Source organism: Camellia sinensis, chromosome 8, assembly GCF_055761805.1.
Source record: "Camellia sinensis isolate YWXY chromosome 8, ASM5576180v1, whole genome shotgun sequence".
NCBI lineage: Eukaryota > Viridiplantae > Streptophyta > Magnoliopsida > Ericales > Theaceae > Camellia > Camellia sinensis.
Genome location: NC_138968.1, coordinates 93,235,278 through 93,253,739, shown reverse-complemented (window position 1 = coordinate 93,253,739; position 18,462 = coordinate 93,235,278). Strand labels below are relative to the sequence as shown.

Sequence of the window (18,462 nt, the reverse complement as noted above, 5' to 3'; positions counted from 1 at the left end):
AGTTTTCAAAAATAGATATCATGGTTAGTAGAGGCCGATCTTTGATCGGGCGAGCGGGGGTGCTCACGAAGTGACCTTCCCCAATCGTACCCAAGTTCCCGAGCCGAGGCAACTTTGGTGATGACGGACACGTGGCCTTTGGCACCGAGTCAGGGTTTCCTAAATTTCCCAAAATAAAATATTTAGGTGGCGACTCTGTATCTGGAAAAGCAGTCCATGTTTGGCACTTCTTTCAAAATCTGTTTTTTCTCAAAACGATTTGCCAGATTTGGACTCTTTGGTTCAGATTTAGAACCGTGATAATTTGAGAGTCCGAGCTGTAGTGACCCCAAATGAACGGAACGGGAGCTCATTCCTCCCGGGAGCGTTCGGGGATGTCTACACACCCCGTGGTGAGCAAAACAGAAAGAACAACAATGGAGAAAGCAAAGGTTGATTCATCTGATGACGAGCAAGTCATCAACTACAGTGGTGTTAAAGGCCATGCCCTTCATCATTGTTAAGAGAGAGATTGATATTATGTAACGGGATTTTAGCCTTTTGGTACAGTTAATCATTAATATATCATAGATATCTTGATTTGGAAGCATGTTTTTATAAACAATCTTTAGTTGTTCTTTCACCATGTGTCTTAAGCTTAAAAAGATTGCAGGAAATGAGACGTTTGAGAAGCTAGGGTTGATGAGTAATGTTAGGGATTATATAAAAAAAAATCATGAAATGTATCATGGAGATTTTTCATCCTTTGATTAGTGTGTGGTGTTTTGTTGTATGTATAATCCAAAAGTGAAGAACCCTTCATGATCATCTTCATGATATTTTTTTATGATCTTTAGCATTACTTAGGTGGATAGGAACATCAGCAAACCTGATGGTTTATCTCATCACTGTCATCAACATGAAGAACATTGTCGCTGCGACGCTCGTCAATGTCTTCGTTGGTACATCGAACATCGCTCCGTTGGTCGGAGCCTTCCTCTCCGACTCTTTTTTTGGACGTTACAAAACCTTGGCTTTCGTTTCCATCTCCTCTCTCTTGGTATTGATCATCTATTCACAACTCTTTCTCAATTCTTAATTTGTTGGACTTTTTACTATGAAAAGCTATGAAAATACTACCAATATCTGCTATTGGGTTTATTTTTCGACTACTTTTGGGACACTGTAATCTTCTGTTTTACATTTACAAGTAATTACTAAATCTAAGGTGACAAGTGACCTCGAAGAATAGAGAATAGAACTTGAACTTATCGTTTCTTTCAAAAATTACCTACTATTTCTTGTGATTTCATCTTTGTTTTCTTAAAATCAAATTTTTTGGCCCATCATTTTTTCAGAAGGAACTAAGAAAAGAATCGAAAAGAATGTGCTTACTTTTTGTTACCAAAAATTATCCCGAATTTGGAATCTATGTTAAAGGCTTAAAGTTGTTGTACTGTCATAATAAATCTTGTTTGTATATTTCAAATTTTTTATTTTTTTTATGAAAAAAGTCTGGGATCTCAGAATTTAACCAAAATGGATATATGTGGTGAAGATTAATTGATAAAGTGTGGGGTCTATAAGTAAAATGAATTTGAACTATTAATTATTATTTTTAGGTAAATTCTAATACATAATTATGAATTTGTAGTATTGCTGTTTTTTTAAAGGTTTGTGTTTAGATAGGAGAAAGTCTGTACACCCAGAAAAAAATGATTAGAAAATTATTAAGAATGCAAATCTAAAGTGTATGCGTAAAATTCTTCTCGTTGTGAGGCAATACTATGAATGAAACTTGGTTTTAATTATAAATTATTTGGGCAAATTATATGAGTGGTCCTTATATTTTGCTTCACTGTATTATTTGATCTCTATATTTTCAATTGATTCAATTTTAACTTTAATTTTAAATTTGGTGTCAGTTTTATCCAATTGATAATGCTGCTAGTGTTTTTGATAGAAAATAATCACTAAATTGGTTGAAATTAACTCATTAAGCTGAGTAAGTTTATAATTTTATCCTTAAAAATATAACACACCATTTATGTATGTATTTTATACCCAAAAAACAAATGTGAATAGTTGTAATTAATTAAACCAAATTGAGATAAAATCATAAATTTAATATCAAAATCAAATCAATTAAAATTATAAAGACTAAAATGACACAAAAAAAAACTCTAAATTATTTTTTTTAAGCTTATAAAATTTATTGTTTTTATTAAGTTTCGCTTCTCCAACATTAATTTTTTCTTACATATATATATATATATATATATTGAAGGGTATGACAGTAATAACGCTAAGAGCAGGAGGGTGTTTGCATTTTTGCCTATGTTCCAGTGGGTTCTATCAATTCCAAGCTTCCAAGAACAGACCAATTCAGGTGAGAACAACCTACTTTTTTGGCATTTACTTGGCTTGGCATACTGTTTTATGATTTTCAACACACAAAGGTATGTCGGTACTTGTTATATTTTTGTCATTACGTGATTTTGGTTTTTTATAATTTTAATTATTTTGATTTTTATCCTGAATTTATGATATTATCTTAATTTGATCTAATTGATTATAAATATTAGTGTGTTTTTTATATATATATACAAATGAGCGGGCATGTGCTATGGTTGTATAAGTAAAATTATAAATTTGTTCAATTAAATAAGTTAATTTTAAGAGTAATGTTAGAAATTTCAAAAGTTTTACTAAATTTTCTACTAAATGTCTCACGTGGGTGTGGGACTTATATCACGTGGGTCGATATTGGTAGAAAATTTAGTAAAATTTTTGAAATTTCTAACATTTTTCTAATTCTATTCAAACCAACTCAGTGACAATTTTTCTTCAAAAATCTTAATTAATGTTATTAATTAGACTAAAATAATACCAAATTTAAAATTAAAAGTTAAAATCAATATAATTAAAATTATAAAAATCATAATAATACCAAAATAAAAAATACAAAAACTACCAAGGTAATTTAACCTTTTCAACATTGTTTTACATTGTTCTGTCTCTTTTATCTCTCTTATGCCATTGTAATCCATAGTATTGGCGTGAATTAATAATGCACAAATGTGTAACGCATTCATGCCTTTACACCAAAAAATGAAACTGATGGAATGTATTTTTGGCAGTGATGTGAGTTCTTTTCTTTTTTTTCTTATTATTGTGATTATTATTTTAAAGTTATAATAATGATCATAGTATTATATTATACAGCACTGATTCAGTGCTCTAATTTTGAAGCAATAATGCTAGCACTGATTTTTTTTTTTTTTTTTTTTAGCAGACATATAAAAGATTCTTTTGATAAAGTAAAATAAAATGACAAAATAATTATTTTATATCATATAAGTGCAAAATAGACAATTACACAGTAAAAAGTTATTTTACAACGTATTAACCAAACACTACTCTGCTGCTTAAATCCATAATCTCACAGCTGCACCAAACAAGCTAACAGCTTAGGTGCTACTTAAATCCATAATCTCACAGCTGCACCAAACAAGCTAACAACTTAGGTTCACAACTATAAGACATAATCTATTAAGTTATAATCTATAATCACTTTTACACAACTCTATCACACGGGGCCAAAATACCACATACTAATTAAAGGATAAAAAAATTTTATAAAACATTTTATGATTTTTTTTTTCATAATTCCTAATATTATTCGATCCAAAATGAATTAAAAATTTAAAACTAACCCTTTTTTTTTTTTTAGCTTCCCAAATGACCTCTTAAAAATCAAATTCTTATCTTTTGTCATTCAAATACAATGGCAAAAAATATAATCGATTCTAACTAAGGGTTGTTTGGAATGTTCTAAATAAGTGTACTTTTTGACTTTCTATAAAATATAAACTGAGTTTGAAATAACGGATAGAGAGGTGATATGAGTTTGATATCATTTATGGTTCCCTTCTATAAAATATGCAAGAAACTTCTTTTTTTCTTTTCTTTTTTATAATTTATTTATTTTTATTTTTTATTTTTAGGTAATATCCAAGAAACTTCAACTCACTTTCTTCGTAATTTCTGCGCAATCACACAACTTCTTCCAAAGATTACAAGTATATATAGAACCAGTCACATCAACGAAAACAATCACAATCACAATTGTGTGTCACATAATGCGAAAAAAGTTTCTGAGAAAAAGAACAACAATAACAATCCCAATGTCTCACAACACCACTACTCACCGAACCAGCAACAATCGCGAATACTCAAGCTTTTTCACTTCAATCACTCACTTTCTCTTAGCATCAAACAGCATCGGAGCAATGTGCAGAGCCTACAGTCGATCCGACTACGCCTTGCTATTCTTCATCGTCTTCGCTTACTCTGCTTCTCTCTTGTTGGCTCACTGCACTTTGGCGTACCTGAAATTGCCTCCTCACGAGAAATCTATCAAGAAGAAATTATTGAAATTCGCCATTTGGTTCTTGTATTCTTCGATTATGTTCGGAGTCGCGTTCCAGTTCGGACCGTATTTTCCTCATCCAGGGTATGGATTGTCTCTCTTCTTTGTTGCGACGATTTGCAGTGCTCTTCTTTTCTATGTTTGTATGATTGTTGTTGGAAGGAGTGGTTGCGATGAGTGTGAACGAGAGGAGAAGAGAAAATTCTCGGACTGTGTCGAGAAAGTGAATGAAAGCAAAATCGAGCGCTGTGATTCTGTTCTGGAGAAGGTGTAATTTTCCTGGAAAATAAAAACAAAGGATATGCTTGAATTTGTGAGATTTTAAATTTGTATGACAGAAATTTTGAATGGAGAATGTAAATATGGTTTTCAGTTTGTATAATTTCAGCGTTGGAATTGATTGAAGAGTAATAGTTGAGACTCTCGCCCCTATAAGACTCTTACAAATTTAATTTATTTATATTGTGGATTTTACACATACATGAGTGGGCCTTGCAAATATATGGAAGGTCAGGATTACTTTAGGAGTGTGGAGATCGAGTTGAGATCCTCTCTTTGGGCTCTCTCCATGCCTTCTTACTTGTAACAGTGGAGATGTAAGCATTTTGAGTATATCTAAAACTGTTCAGATTTAGCTATTTAAAAATACAAAAATAATTAAAAAAAATTAAATGACTGTTTGATCAACTCAAAGTGCATCTCCACTATTACAAGTAAGGTGACAAGGAGAGAATCCAAGAATCTTGGGAATCATCCTCAAAAGAGATCCCAAGCATTTTTCTTGATTCAAAAAGAAATTTTATAGTGTAGATAGCCTATTGCCGGCCTATTTTGGAACGTGTAGCATATCGCCAATTATGACAAGGCTTGACATCTGCGATGTTCAGTTATGATTTAGTATACTCTCTCTGTTTCAAAATAATGGTCCCTTTTAGGAAATTCAACTTTTTTTGATAGTACAATTATTGCACTTTAAAAAAATAGATTTTCCAAAATTACCCTTTGATAGTACATTTTTTGGGAAATATTAATGTCATAATTGTACTTTTTATGTTGTTAATGAATTTAAAAGAATGCCAAAATGAGAAATTTATATTATTTTTGTACTTGATTTTTGAAAAGGTACTAATATTTTGGAACAATGAAAAATAGAATGAAAAACTAATATTTTGAGACGGATGGAGTAATAATAATTATGATTTAATTATAAATCATTATAATATTTGTTATGATTTATTATGAGATTAATTATGGCATCAAAAAAATATTTAGCTATACCTCAATTATATCTTATACCAATATTATTTTTTTTTTAAAATATCATAATTTACACGTAGTACATACTTTTAGAGTATTTATATAGCATCATTGTGAAAACTAATGCTTGTTTGTTTTTATAGAAAATATATTTTTTTTTAAATCAAATGATATACAATTCTATAATCTAATTCTAAATTCATTTTTTAGACTAAGGGTTCGTTTGGAAAGTGGGTAAGTTTTTTTAGTTTTTTTGACTTTTTGATTATTTTAATCTGAGGCTAAAAAAACCTCTTTTGGGATGGACTTTTTGACTTTTATGAGAGAGAATGTAATAATTATGGATTGAATGTGATTTGTTTGTCTTATTAAGATAAAAAACTTATTTTATTTTTTTGTGGCTATTTTAGCAAAAAAAAAGTCCCAAATCTAACTTTCCAAACCAGCACTAAGTGAGGTATAACAGAGATAATTGACTAATAATTACAGAATATATGAGAGAGAGAGCTATAATTAATTGTCACATCATCAAATTTAAAATGTAAATATAACATTTTGGTTAAAATAATAATATTCATTTTTAAATAAAAATTGTCCTATTTTTTCATAGAAATATCACATTCATGGAGGAATGTTTCCAAAAAATTAAAAATTAAAAATTTAATTCAAAAAAAAAAATTAGTTACCATTTTAAAACTAATGTAATAGTTGTATTAGCAAGAATGATTTTGAACAAGTGATAGTAGCTTCGATTGTAAAGTAGTTCTATTGGGAAAAGTTCCCAAGAGAAAAAATATAGTCAATAAAATAAGCAGCTAAACAAAATCTACAAAGTGGAGATGCCGGGGGGAGGGGGGATCAATCCCCGTATCTCTCGCATGCAAAGCGAGCGCTCTACCATCAGAGATACATCCCTGTTTTGGGCATTTTGTCAGTTTATTTTTATTTGTACGTTATTTTATTACATACTTGCATTTTTATTGAGATAGTTTTTGATTCACTATAATGAACATTTCATTAAAATATCTATCCTTATATTTGGTTTACTTAAATAAATATTAAAAAATACGTTGTAAATGAAATCATTATTCACTATTATAAAGAAATGACCATTCCATTTTGTGCTTATGAACTAAACAGGGCATGAAGGCTGAAGATGTTATTTAGGTCATCCATGAATGAGTGAATGAAATTATAGGACCCATATAGATAGGATATGTTAGCCATGCGAACTGTGTGACCTAAAAGTGGGCTCAAGCCTTGTTTGGGATTTAATTTTTTTAACTTAAAAGTTAAAAAGTCACTAAAAAAATAAAAAAGTCAATTTTTCTCTCTACTTTTTGCATATCTTTTCATAAAAAATTAAAAAGTCGTCCTAAACATACTGGTCTTATATACATCATATTTTAACCAAAAATCTACAAAGTTACTAAAAAAGTCAGTTTCTAAATGAAGCCTCACTAAACAATGGTACAACATTTTTCAAAAATTAGTTTTTCGACAAATGAGAACACAAAATGAAAATGGTTTTAAACAAGTTTTGAGTCTGTATCTTGGAGTTATAGAAGGAAGAGTAATTTGATTTTTGTTTCATTTTTCGCTCTTTAACAAATTTGAAATCTAAATATATTCTGAAAGTACCGGAGATATATATTTTATCTTACTAGTAAGTAAGTAGGCATATATTTTTGGTCACTTTTTTCTCAAATAAAACTAATTAGGATATGAGTTTGATATCATTTATGGTTCCCTTGATTTAAGGGTAATTTAAGAGTTTAAACCATAGTTATTATTGCACTAAAAATTATTATCGAGAATTTCAATACGTAAATAGCTAGTACAAATATATAAGTATGCCTGATATATAAATAAAAAATTTATACATAATTTTTATATAAAATAATATGGTTAAATGTGGTTCTTTACTTTAAAACAAAATATTCATAAAAATTATTTTATTTACAAAACTCATATTATAACATTATTCTTGTAATGTTTTGTGTATTTATTTAAAAACGAATGTAGTTTTTCAAAGACAAAAGGAAATATGAATTACAACTTTACGCCAAAGATCTTGTGTCTAAACATCTTTATTATTTTTTTCTTAAAATATCTGCAAATATTTAATTATGTGAAAATTTTTAAATGTAAAAATCTAAAAACATATATATATATTTTTTTTGTAACTAGGGGTTTGAATTAATTTACGCTCAACTCAACTAATTTTTCTTTCTTTTTTCTCTCTCTTAAAACATCTACCACTATTAAATTCATGGAAAAAACTAAAATTTTAATTATTAGTGTTCATAAAATTTATCACCAACCTGAAATTATATTTATCGTTCGCAAAAACTTGAAGTTATATATGTTTTAAAAACAACACTAAATTGCGATTGTCCCAAGAAGAAATATTATGAGATAGAATTACTTTAATTTTTCTCATAAATTTAAAAGACAAATGCGCTAACAAAAGTCCTTTGTACACTGTTTAATATTGATAAGTATATATAAAATGTCTTGAAAATATGTAAAACTATTAAAAAATATATTGATTTTAATAAAATATATTGAATTTAGTAAAAAATATCTTATTATTTTAAATTTTTTATCTTTTACTTATACCCTAAAGACACTTCTTAGCCAGAACCAAAAATCTAAAGCACATTCTGAAAATCCAAAGGGTCCGTTTGTTTTAGGTTATACGGGATGGGATTGGATTAGGATGGATATGAAATCCACTAATATTGTGTTTTTTTGAAAAATGAGGAAGAGGATTCACAATACCTTAGGATTATGATACGCCTTCATAGATGGGATTAGTAGTCTCCCATGGGAGATGGTATTAGAAAAACAATCCCTTGGGATTAGAAGGGGATTTACTATTTTGCCCTTTATTATCCTACCTAATTTATTGACTCTACTTAATTAGTGTGGCCTTTTCTCTATCATTTTTTTTTAATTATTCCATCATTTTTTACTTCAACATTATTTATATCAAAATAATTTAATATAAAAATAATTTTTAATATAAAAATATAATAGTATAATAATATTTATACCAAAAAAAATTATATTAAAAACTGAAATAGTACTAAAAATATATATATTTATGAAATATAATTTTAATATTTGTAAAATATTTTTTTGATATTAAAATATGTAATGCATTTATTAGTTGATATAAACCCAAATTTGATAGTTATGCAACAATGGTATTTGTTAAATTTTACATGATTAATTCCACTCTTATCTCTCAAAACAAATACGAACTGATGATACTTTCGCTACTGGATGCTCCAAATGGAACGGGTCGGAATGATCCACGCTTCCCAAGCCGTTGTCCGAGGGTTGAACCCACAGAGAATACCTGCAAAAGAGTTCAACGGAGAACGGGGAGTCCCCTAGCGAACCCTCCGACGAGCAAGTTAAAGAGGTGAGGAAGATGAAGATGTAGGAAGAGGATAGAGATAGACAACTCAACCTTCTCTTTGTCTTAGAAACCTGCTTATATCCTTTATTCATCATTTCCTCACCTGCCCCGACCTGTCACGTTGGCCGAAAGTCTACGTTCTAGCTCACCTTGTTCATGGGGACGCCGTTCTGCCCCGACGTAAAAGGGTTATTGCATTAAATGCCGAAATGAAACTCATTAATGGCTGATGTGTGGTGTAATAACTTTGCAGGATCTTTATCTGCTTATATGGTTGGTTATTCTCTTGACAGGTGTTTTGATGTCATTGGTCCTGGGTGTAACGTTGGGCCCCAGCAATGTTGGGCTTTAGTATTTGAATTATGTATTGGGCCATAAGTGGTGGGTCAACAGTCCTTGTAGGCCCACCTACGTTAGTAGTCCCTTATTCTTGAGTGCACCTTCAGTCCAATGAAGGGAATAAGATAAAAAACGAGGTTGTAAGAGGTCGACCGAGGGGGAGGGGGTCCGACTAAAAGGAAGGCTGACCGCAAAGGGTGACCGAGTGGGAAGGTCGCCTGAGAGGAAGGCCGACCGCTAAGAGTGACCTAATGGGAAGGTCAACTGAGAGGAGGGTCGACCGCTAAGGGTGACCACGTGAGAAGGTCGACTGAGAGAAGGGCCGACCGCGAAAGGTGACCTAGTGGGAAGGTTGACTAAGAGGAGGGCCGACCGCGAAGGGTAACCGAGTGGGAAGGTCTACTCGAGGAGGGCCGACCGCTATGGGTGACCTCGTGGGAAGGTCGACTGAGAGGAGGGCCAACCGCGAAGGGTGACCGAGGAGGGCCGACCGCGTGGGAAAGTCAACTGAGAGGAGGGCCGACCGCTAAGGGTGACCGAGTGGGAAGGGGAAATGGCGGTGCGCAGGGCTCGAGGTGCGGCGTAGCACGTGATGTCGTGAAGTGGAAAAGACAAGGGAAAAGAAAGGGGTAGGGATCGTGGTCATACACGTGGCGTAATCCTTTAGTTAGGGAGGTGACGCGTCAGTGCGAAGTGAAGGGACGGCGTGATATAGTGTAGTGAAAATAGAGGGGCGGGAGCTTTTCGAAATATTTCAAACTAGCGAAGTTGAATCTTGATCCTTGGAATACGGGTAAGCCGTGGGCCTTTGGGGTTATCCGTTTTACTTACTTTTTTGCAAAAAACCAACACATCCTTGAAGTGAGCTCATTTGTCCCGTACGATACGCCTCTGCAACACTTTGCGAACTTCCTTGTGCTAGCGTCCGAAGCAATACGTAAACACGTAAGAGAAATGGCCGAAAAGGAAGTGTTTGCCGCAAGGCTTGATTCGTTGGGTGATGACGACGCAGTGGACTTGTCAAAATGATATCGGTTGGAGCGAAGGGAGAAGAGAGGGGTTGGTCAGGTCGTGCGGGCCCCTCCTCCGACGACGACAATGATCGCGGCCGCTAGGCTTATAAGCCAAGTGAAGCCGGACCACTAGCACACCAAACCAGACAGATCCACATTCACAGCGGAGGAGTTGGAAGAGGTCCGAAGAAAGTACCAAATTCCGGTAGAGATAGAGTTGAGGGTGCACACTTCTAAAGAGAGGGCGTCAGATACGCGACCAACAGAGTTCGCCCTGTACGAAGAAGCGTTGCGGGCGGGGCTGAGGTTGCCTATCCCCAGGTTAGTGGCAAAGATACTTAATCGATTGGAGGCAGTGCCGGGGCAACTGATGCCCAATGCATGGAAAATTGTAATGGCCTGCGCGATCGCATGGCCACGGGCGACTGACGAATCGGCGATGATAGTCGAAGAGTTCTTTTCATGCTTCAAAGCATCCGGTCAGCAAGAGACTTAGGTGACTTTGCAAGCGGTGGTGAGCAGGGGATTAGTAGTTAGGCTACCATCATCTGTAAAAGGGTGGAGGCCGAGGTGGTTCTTCGTATCGGCGAATGGGGCGGAAGGGGTGCGGACGATATGGAAGGTTCCTACAAAGTCGATGGAGTCGAAGTTGGGGGTGGAGGTAGAAGAGAGGGTCAAGCAGGTGAATGAGTGGAGGGAGAAAGAGGGTGTCAGATGGGACGACCTAGTCCGCCCTTCATCCTTATATGCCTTGGGGCTAGGACCGCAACCGACTGAAGGAGACCCTACGGTGGAGAAGATGGAGGCGAGGCGAGGCGAAATGCGGAGGAGGCGGAGGAGCGGAAGACTTTCGCCAGAGCTGAAAAGTATAAGGAGGCACGGTTAGGGTTAGGGCGACAAAGACTTAGCTGGTTTCGCCCCACTACCACCACCACCAGACCCGTTGAAGAAGAGGGGCAAGCAGGAAGTGGAGGCAGTGCTGAAGAAGCCAAAGAAGAGGAAGGCGATTGTCGAGGGGGGAAAGAGCGCCCCTGTCGTGAAAAAGATGAAGGAAAGAAAAAGTGAAAAGCCAGTTATCTGACAAGAAAGCCAATTAAGGGTGAAGCCATTCTGCCCCGACGTGAAGCCATTCTGCCCCGACGTGAAGGGGTTATCGCATTAAATGCCGAAGTGAAACTCATTAATGGCTGATGTGTGGTGTAATAACTTTGCAGGATCTTTGTCTGTTTATGTGGCTGGTTCTTCTCTTGATAGGTGTTCTGATGCCATTGGTCCTGGGTGTAACGTTGGGCCCCAGTAATGTTGGGTTTTAGTGTTTGAATTATGTATTGGGCCCTAAGTGGTGGGTCAACAGTCCTTGTAGGCCCACCTACGTCACGAACTATTATTAGTCCACTAGTTATCAAATAAACATAATTTTTCTTAATTCCCCTAGTAATATTTAATTATGTGAAAATTTTGAAATGCGAAAATCTAAAAACATATATATATTTTTTATAACCAGATGTTTAGATCAATTTACGCTCACCTCAACTAATTTTCCTTTCTTTTTTTCTCTATCTTAAAACATCTACCACTATTAAGTTCATTGAAAAAACTAAAATTTTAATTATTACTGTTCATAAAATTTACCACTAACTTGAAATTATATATTTTTAAAAAAAAGCACTAAATTGTGATTGTCCCAAAAAGAAATAGAAAAAAGATTATGAGCTCTAATTATGGAGTTCTAAAGAGCTTTAATGGTGTGTGGGCCCCAAAATGATGTGATTTTTGTGTTTTTTTTGGGGGGGGGGGATTGCCAAGTCATTAGAGCTCTGTTTAGAGTGCCAAAATTAGAGAGGTGTATCATTTCTGAAAGAAATATTATGAGATAGAATCACTTTAATTTTTCTCATAAATTTAAAAGACAAATGCTAACAAGTCTCCTCACGAATAATTCTCTTATTAACAATCTTATTCATCCAATCCCTCAAAACAAAACGTTAGGGGTAGGCATGAGTCGGTTGCGACCACGGAACCTCCAATCCGCCATCCGTCCGCCAATCCGGCGGATGTGGATTTATCGGATTGGCGGTTTAGTGAATGGATGCGAATCGGTTTGGCGGATTAAAATTTTATATATTTTCAACATAATTCAACTTGTGCACTTCCTCAAAAAAAAAAAGAAGAAAATATTACAGTTAATGACTTAAAAAAATATTACAATCACTGCATGCCTCATCCAAAGCAAGAAAGTTTGAAACTTTAGAATATCACAATTACTGCATGTCTCATCCACATACTACAATCACAACATGCATCATCTACATAAAATATTACAATCTGTGGTTCTTAAAAAATAAAAACAATTCAAACCACCAAAACCATAAACAGAGCAGTAGTAGAGATTGTATGTCTCTGTATTGTTACATTTATATTTGTTTTTGAAAACAAAAACCAACCAGCATATATCATATTTTCTATTTATTATTTTTAGAGATAGATTTAAAAACCAAAAAATATAGATAAATAATACATTTATTTTTTTCAATTCAAAAAAGATATTCAAGTTGAAAAAAAATTTCAACAGAATATTTAAACTCTTTTTTAATTAAAAACACAAACAGAATATTTAAACAAACTGAAAACATAAAGTCTTATAAATTACTAGGGGTGTTCGCGGTTTGGCGGTTCGGTTGCGGCTAAAGGAATCTCAAATCCGTCATCCGTCCGCCAGATTGGCAGATTGGACAAAATCAATCCGCAACCGTCCGCTCGTCATCACGCATCCGTCCAAAATGCGGCGGATCGGTTCGGTTCGGTCGGTTTTACCCCTACAAAACGTACAAGGATTCTTTGTTTCTAAATAACCTTGTCCCCCTATCCCAATTTATTCACTGTTATTAGATTATATGAGAATTTCAAAATGTGAAAATCTTAAGATATATTCAATAACTATAAGTGAATTGAGATAAAAGACAGAATTATTTAAAAACAAAAGATCCTTGCTCCAAACAAAAGAACCCAAAAGACATTGTAAAAGGCATTTATTGTGGGAAAGAAAAACTTTAACCAAATTTGACCCCTTCTACATGTGAAGTATAACTGCCCTACAAAACAAAGCACAACAAAAGAGGCAGAGAAAACTTCACAGTTTCTCTCACACATCCCGTGGTGAGCAAGAAAGAAAGAACAACAATGGAGAAAGCAAAGGTTGATTCATCTGATGACGAGCCAGTCATCAACTACAGTGGTGTTAAGGCCATGCCCTTCATCATTGTTAAGAGAGAGAGATTGATATTCTGTAACGAGATTTTAGCCTTTTGATGCATTTAATCATTAATATATCATAGATATCTTGATTTGGAAGCATATTTTTATAAACAATCTTTAGTTGTTCTTTCACCATGTATCTTAAGCTTAAAAAGATTGCAGGAAATGAGATGTTTTAGAAGCTGGGGTCGATAGGGACATCAGCAAACCTAATGGTTTATCTCACCACTGTCATCAACATGAAGAATGCTGTATCTGCTATTGGGTTTATTTTTCGACTACTTTTAGGACACTGTAATCTTATGTTTTACATTTACAAGTAATTATTGAATCTAAGGTGACAAGTGACCTCGAAGAACAGAAAATAGAACTTGAACTTATCGTTTCTTTCAAAAATTACCTAGTATTTCTTGTGATTTCATCTTTGTTTTCTTAAAATCAAATTTTTTGGCCCATCATTTTTTTTTTTTTGGAAGGAACTAAGAAAAGAATAGAAAAGAATGTGCTTACTTTTTGTTACCAAAAATTATCCCCAATTTAGAGTCTACATTAAAGGCTTAAAGTTGTTGTACTGTCATAATAAATCTTGTTTGTATATTGCAAATTTTTGATTTTTTTTTATTTATGAAAAAAGCCTAAGATCTCAGAATTTACTCAAAATGGATATTTATGGTGGAGATTAATTGATAAAGTGTGGGGTCTACAAGTAAAATGAGTCTACAAGTAAAATGAATTTAAACCATTAATTATTATTTTTAGGTAAATTCTAATACATAATTATGAATTTGTAGTATCGCTGTTTTTTTAAAGGTTTGTGTTTAGATATGAGAAAGTATGTACACCCACAAAAAAATGATTAGAAAATTATTAAGAATGCAAATCTAAAGTGTGTAAAATTCTTCTCCTTGTGAAGCAATACTATGAATGAAACTTGGTTTGAAATTATAAATTATTTGGGCAAATTATACGAGTGGTCCTTATATTTTGCTTCACTATATTATTTGATCTTTATATTTTTAATTGATTCAATTTTGACTTTAATTTTAAATTTTGTGTCAATTTTATCCAATTGATAATGCTGCTAGTGTTTTTCATAGAAAATAATCACTAAATTGGTTGAAATTAACTCATTAAGCTGAGTAAGTTTATAATTTTGTCCTTAAAAATATGACACGCCATTTATGTATGTATTTTCTATAACAAAAAAAAATGTTAATAATTGTAATTAATTAGATCAAATTGAGATAAAATTATAAATTTAATATCAAAATTAAGTCAATTAAAATTATAAGGACTAAAATGATACAAAAAAAACTCAAAATTATTTTTTTTAAGCTCATAAAATTTATTGTTTTTATTAAGTTTCGCTTCTCCAATATTAATTTTTTCTTACATATATATATATATATATATATATATATATATATGTATTGAAGGGTATGACAGTAATAACGCTAACAGCAGGAGGGTGTTTGTATTTTTGCCTATGTTCCAGTGGGTTCTATTTTTTTGGCATTTACTTGGCAGTTGGCATATTTTATGATTTTCAACACACAAAGTTATATCGGCACTTGTTATATTTTTGTCATTATGTGATTTTGGTTTTTTATAATTTTAATTATTTCATTTTTTATCCTGAATTTATGATATTATCTTAATTTGGTATAATTGATTATAAATATTAGTGTATTTTATATATATATACAAATAAGCGGGCATGTGCTATGATTTTATAAGTAAAATTATAAATTTGTTCAATTTAATAAGTTAATTTCAAGAGTAATGCTAAAAACCTCAAAAGTTTTACTAAAATTTCTATCAAATATCTGTGGGACCTATATCACGTGGGTCGATATTTGGTAGAAAATTTAGTATTCCGTCCGTCCCAAAATATTAGGCCCTTATTTCATTTTTCATTGTCCTAAAATATTAGTCCCTCTTCAAAAAATCAAGTATTAAAATAATATAAATTTCCTATTTTGCCATTCTTTTAAATTAATAAACAATATAAAAAGTACAATTATGACATTGATATTCCCAAAAAATGTACTATTAAAAAGGTAATTTTGAAAAATCAACTTTTTTAAAGTACAATAATTGTACTACCAAAAAAAGTTAAATTCCCCCAAAAGGGACCATTATTTTGGGACAAGGGAGTAAAACTTTTGAAATTTCTAGCATTCCACTACAACAAAAAGCACAAATGGCGACTAAAAAAAAAATTTTCGTCACTGAAAGTAGCACTTTCGGCGACTAAAATGGAATTAGTAGCCAAAAGTGAAGACTTTTGGCAACTAAAACAATTTAGTAGCCAAATGTATAGTTATTGGCGACTAAAAATCAATTTAGTCGCCGATTATATGAGTTTTAGCGACTAAAGATTTTTTAGTAGCCAAAAGTGACGATTTTTGGCGACTAAAATAATTTAGTAGCCAAAAGTGACGGTTTTGGCGACTAAAAAACAGTTTGGTCGCCGATTATTCGTGTTTTGGCTACTAAAAACAGTTTGGTTGCTGAAAGTGAAGCTTTTTAGCTACTAAAAGAAATTTAGTAACTAAAAACAGGCAATTGGCGACTAAAATTCAGTTTAGTAGCCAAAAAGGGACGTTTTTAGCGACTAAAAACAGGTTTAGTCGCCAAAACTAGTTATTTTTAGGCGGAACTTATTTTTTTAGCGACTAAAAAATAATTAGTAGTCCAAAATTATAGAATTGGCGACTAAATAATGGATTTAGTCGCCAAAAGTGGCCTCAATTTTTTTTTAAATAAATAATTTATTTTTTACATAAATTATATTAAATAAAAATAATTGTTTATATATATATATAGTTTTGTATTAATACCGGTCAATATACTATATAAATAATATATGTTACATTTATATTCATGTGATGCTGTATTGGCATAGTGAGGAGAGTGTGTTGCTAAAGGTTTAGAATGTGGGAGGTTGGTGGTTCTAAACTTAGCAACAGTAGGGGGTAATTTTTTTTTTCCTGAAATATGCTTTTGGCGACTAAAATGTGTTGTCGCCAAAAGATTGACTATTGGCGACGAAAAGCTTAGTCCGCAAATGTATAAATAAAAAAAATAATAATTCACTATTGGCAACTAAAAGATTAGTCGCTAAATGTATAATTTTCAAAAATGCAATTGACTATTGGCGACAAAAGCTTTGGTCACTTAGTTGTTTGCCAACTAAAACATTTTTAGTCACCAATACCTCCGGCGACCATGTATTCGCAACAAAACCGGCGACTAAAATATTTAGTCGGAAAAAGTGAAAAGTTGACTTTTTGCGACTAAAAAATGACTTTTGACGACTAAAAATCGCCAAAGGTGCTTTTTCTTGTAGTGTTCTTCTAATCCCATTCAAACCAACTCAGTGACAATTTTTCTTCAAAATCTTAATTAATGTTATCAATTAGACTAAAATAATACCAAATTTAAAATTAAAAGTTAAAATCAATATAATTAAAATTATAAAAATCAAAATAATACCAAAAAATACCAAAATACAAAAACTACCAAGGTAATTTAAGCTTTTCAACATTGTTTTACATATTGTTCTGTCATGCCATTGTAATCCATAGTATTGGTGTGAATTAATAATGCACAAATGTGTAACGTATTCATGCTTTTACACCATAAAATGAAACTGATGGAAGGTATTTTAGGTAAGAGTAATGTTAGGGATCATAAAATGTATTATGAAAATTTTTTATCCTTTAATTAATGTATAATATTTTATTATATATATAATTTAAAAATAAATAATCTTTCATGATCATTCTCATCACATTTACTCCACGATCCTACAATTACTCTTTAGGTAATATCCAAGAAACTTCAACTCACTTTCTTCGTAATTTCTGCGCAATCACACAACTTTTTCCAGAGATTACAAGTATATATAGAACCAGTCACATCAACGAAAACAATCACAATCACAATTGTGTGTCACATAATGCGAAAAAAGTTTCTGAGAAAAAGAACAACAATAACAATCCCAATGTCTCACAACACCACTACTCACCGAACCAGCAACAATCGCGAATACTCAAGCTTTTTCACTTCAATCACTCACTTTTTCTTAGCATCAAACAGCATCGGAGCAATGTGCAGAGCCTACAGTCGATCCGACTATGCCTTGCTATTCTTCATCGTCTTCGCTTACTCTGCTTCTCTCCTGTTGGCTCACTGCACTTTGGCGTACCTGAAATTGCCTCCTCACGAGAAATCGATCAAGAAGAAATTATTGAAATTCGCCATTTGGTTCTTGTATTCTTCGATTATGTTCGGAGTCGCGTTCCAGTTCGGACCGTATTTTCCTCATCCAGGGTATGGATTGTCTCTCTTCTTTGTTGCGACGATTTGCAGTGCTCTTCTTTTCTATGTTTGTATGATTGTTGTTGGAAGGAGTGGTTGCGATGAGTGCGAACGAGAGGAGAAGAGAAAATTCTCGGACTGTGTCGAGAAAGTGAATGAAAGCAAAATCGAGCGCTGTGATTCTGTTTTGGAGAAGGTATAATTCTCCTGGAAAATAAAAACAAAGGATATCATATGCTGGAATTTTGTCTTGCAGTTTGAGATTGCTGAATAGCCCTAATTTCTTGTGCCCAGTAATGCTAATAACCCTAATTGCTTTTGGAGCGTGGATTTTGGGGGTGAATGTGAATTATAAATAAATAATACTCAGCCTTTGTTTTAATTTTTTGTATTTAATTTTTTAAAAGTTGAATTTTATACTTTTCGTATTT

At 32.8% G+C, this 18,462-nt stretch overlaps 1 long non-coding RNA gene across 1 annotated transcript; it reads left to right on the top strand.

Annotated features, from left to right (window-relative positions):
- Positions 1–3,884: 3,884 nt before the first annotated feature.
- Positions 3,885–18,413, top strand: LOC145797021 (uncharacterized). Its single transcript, XR_014337945.1, has 2 exons — positions 3,885–4,679; positions 18,156–18,413. It is a non-coding gene; the product is annotated as an uncharacterized LOC145797021 (long non-coding RNA).
- The last annotated feature ends 49 nt before the right edge of the window (positions 18,414–18,462 follow it).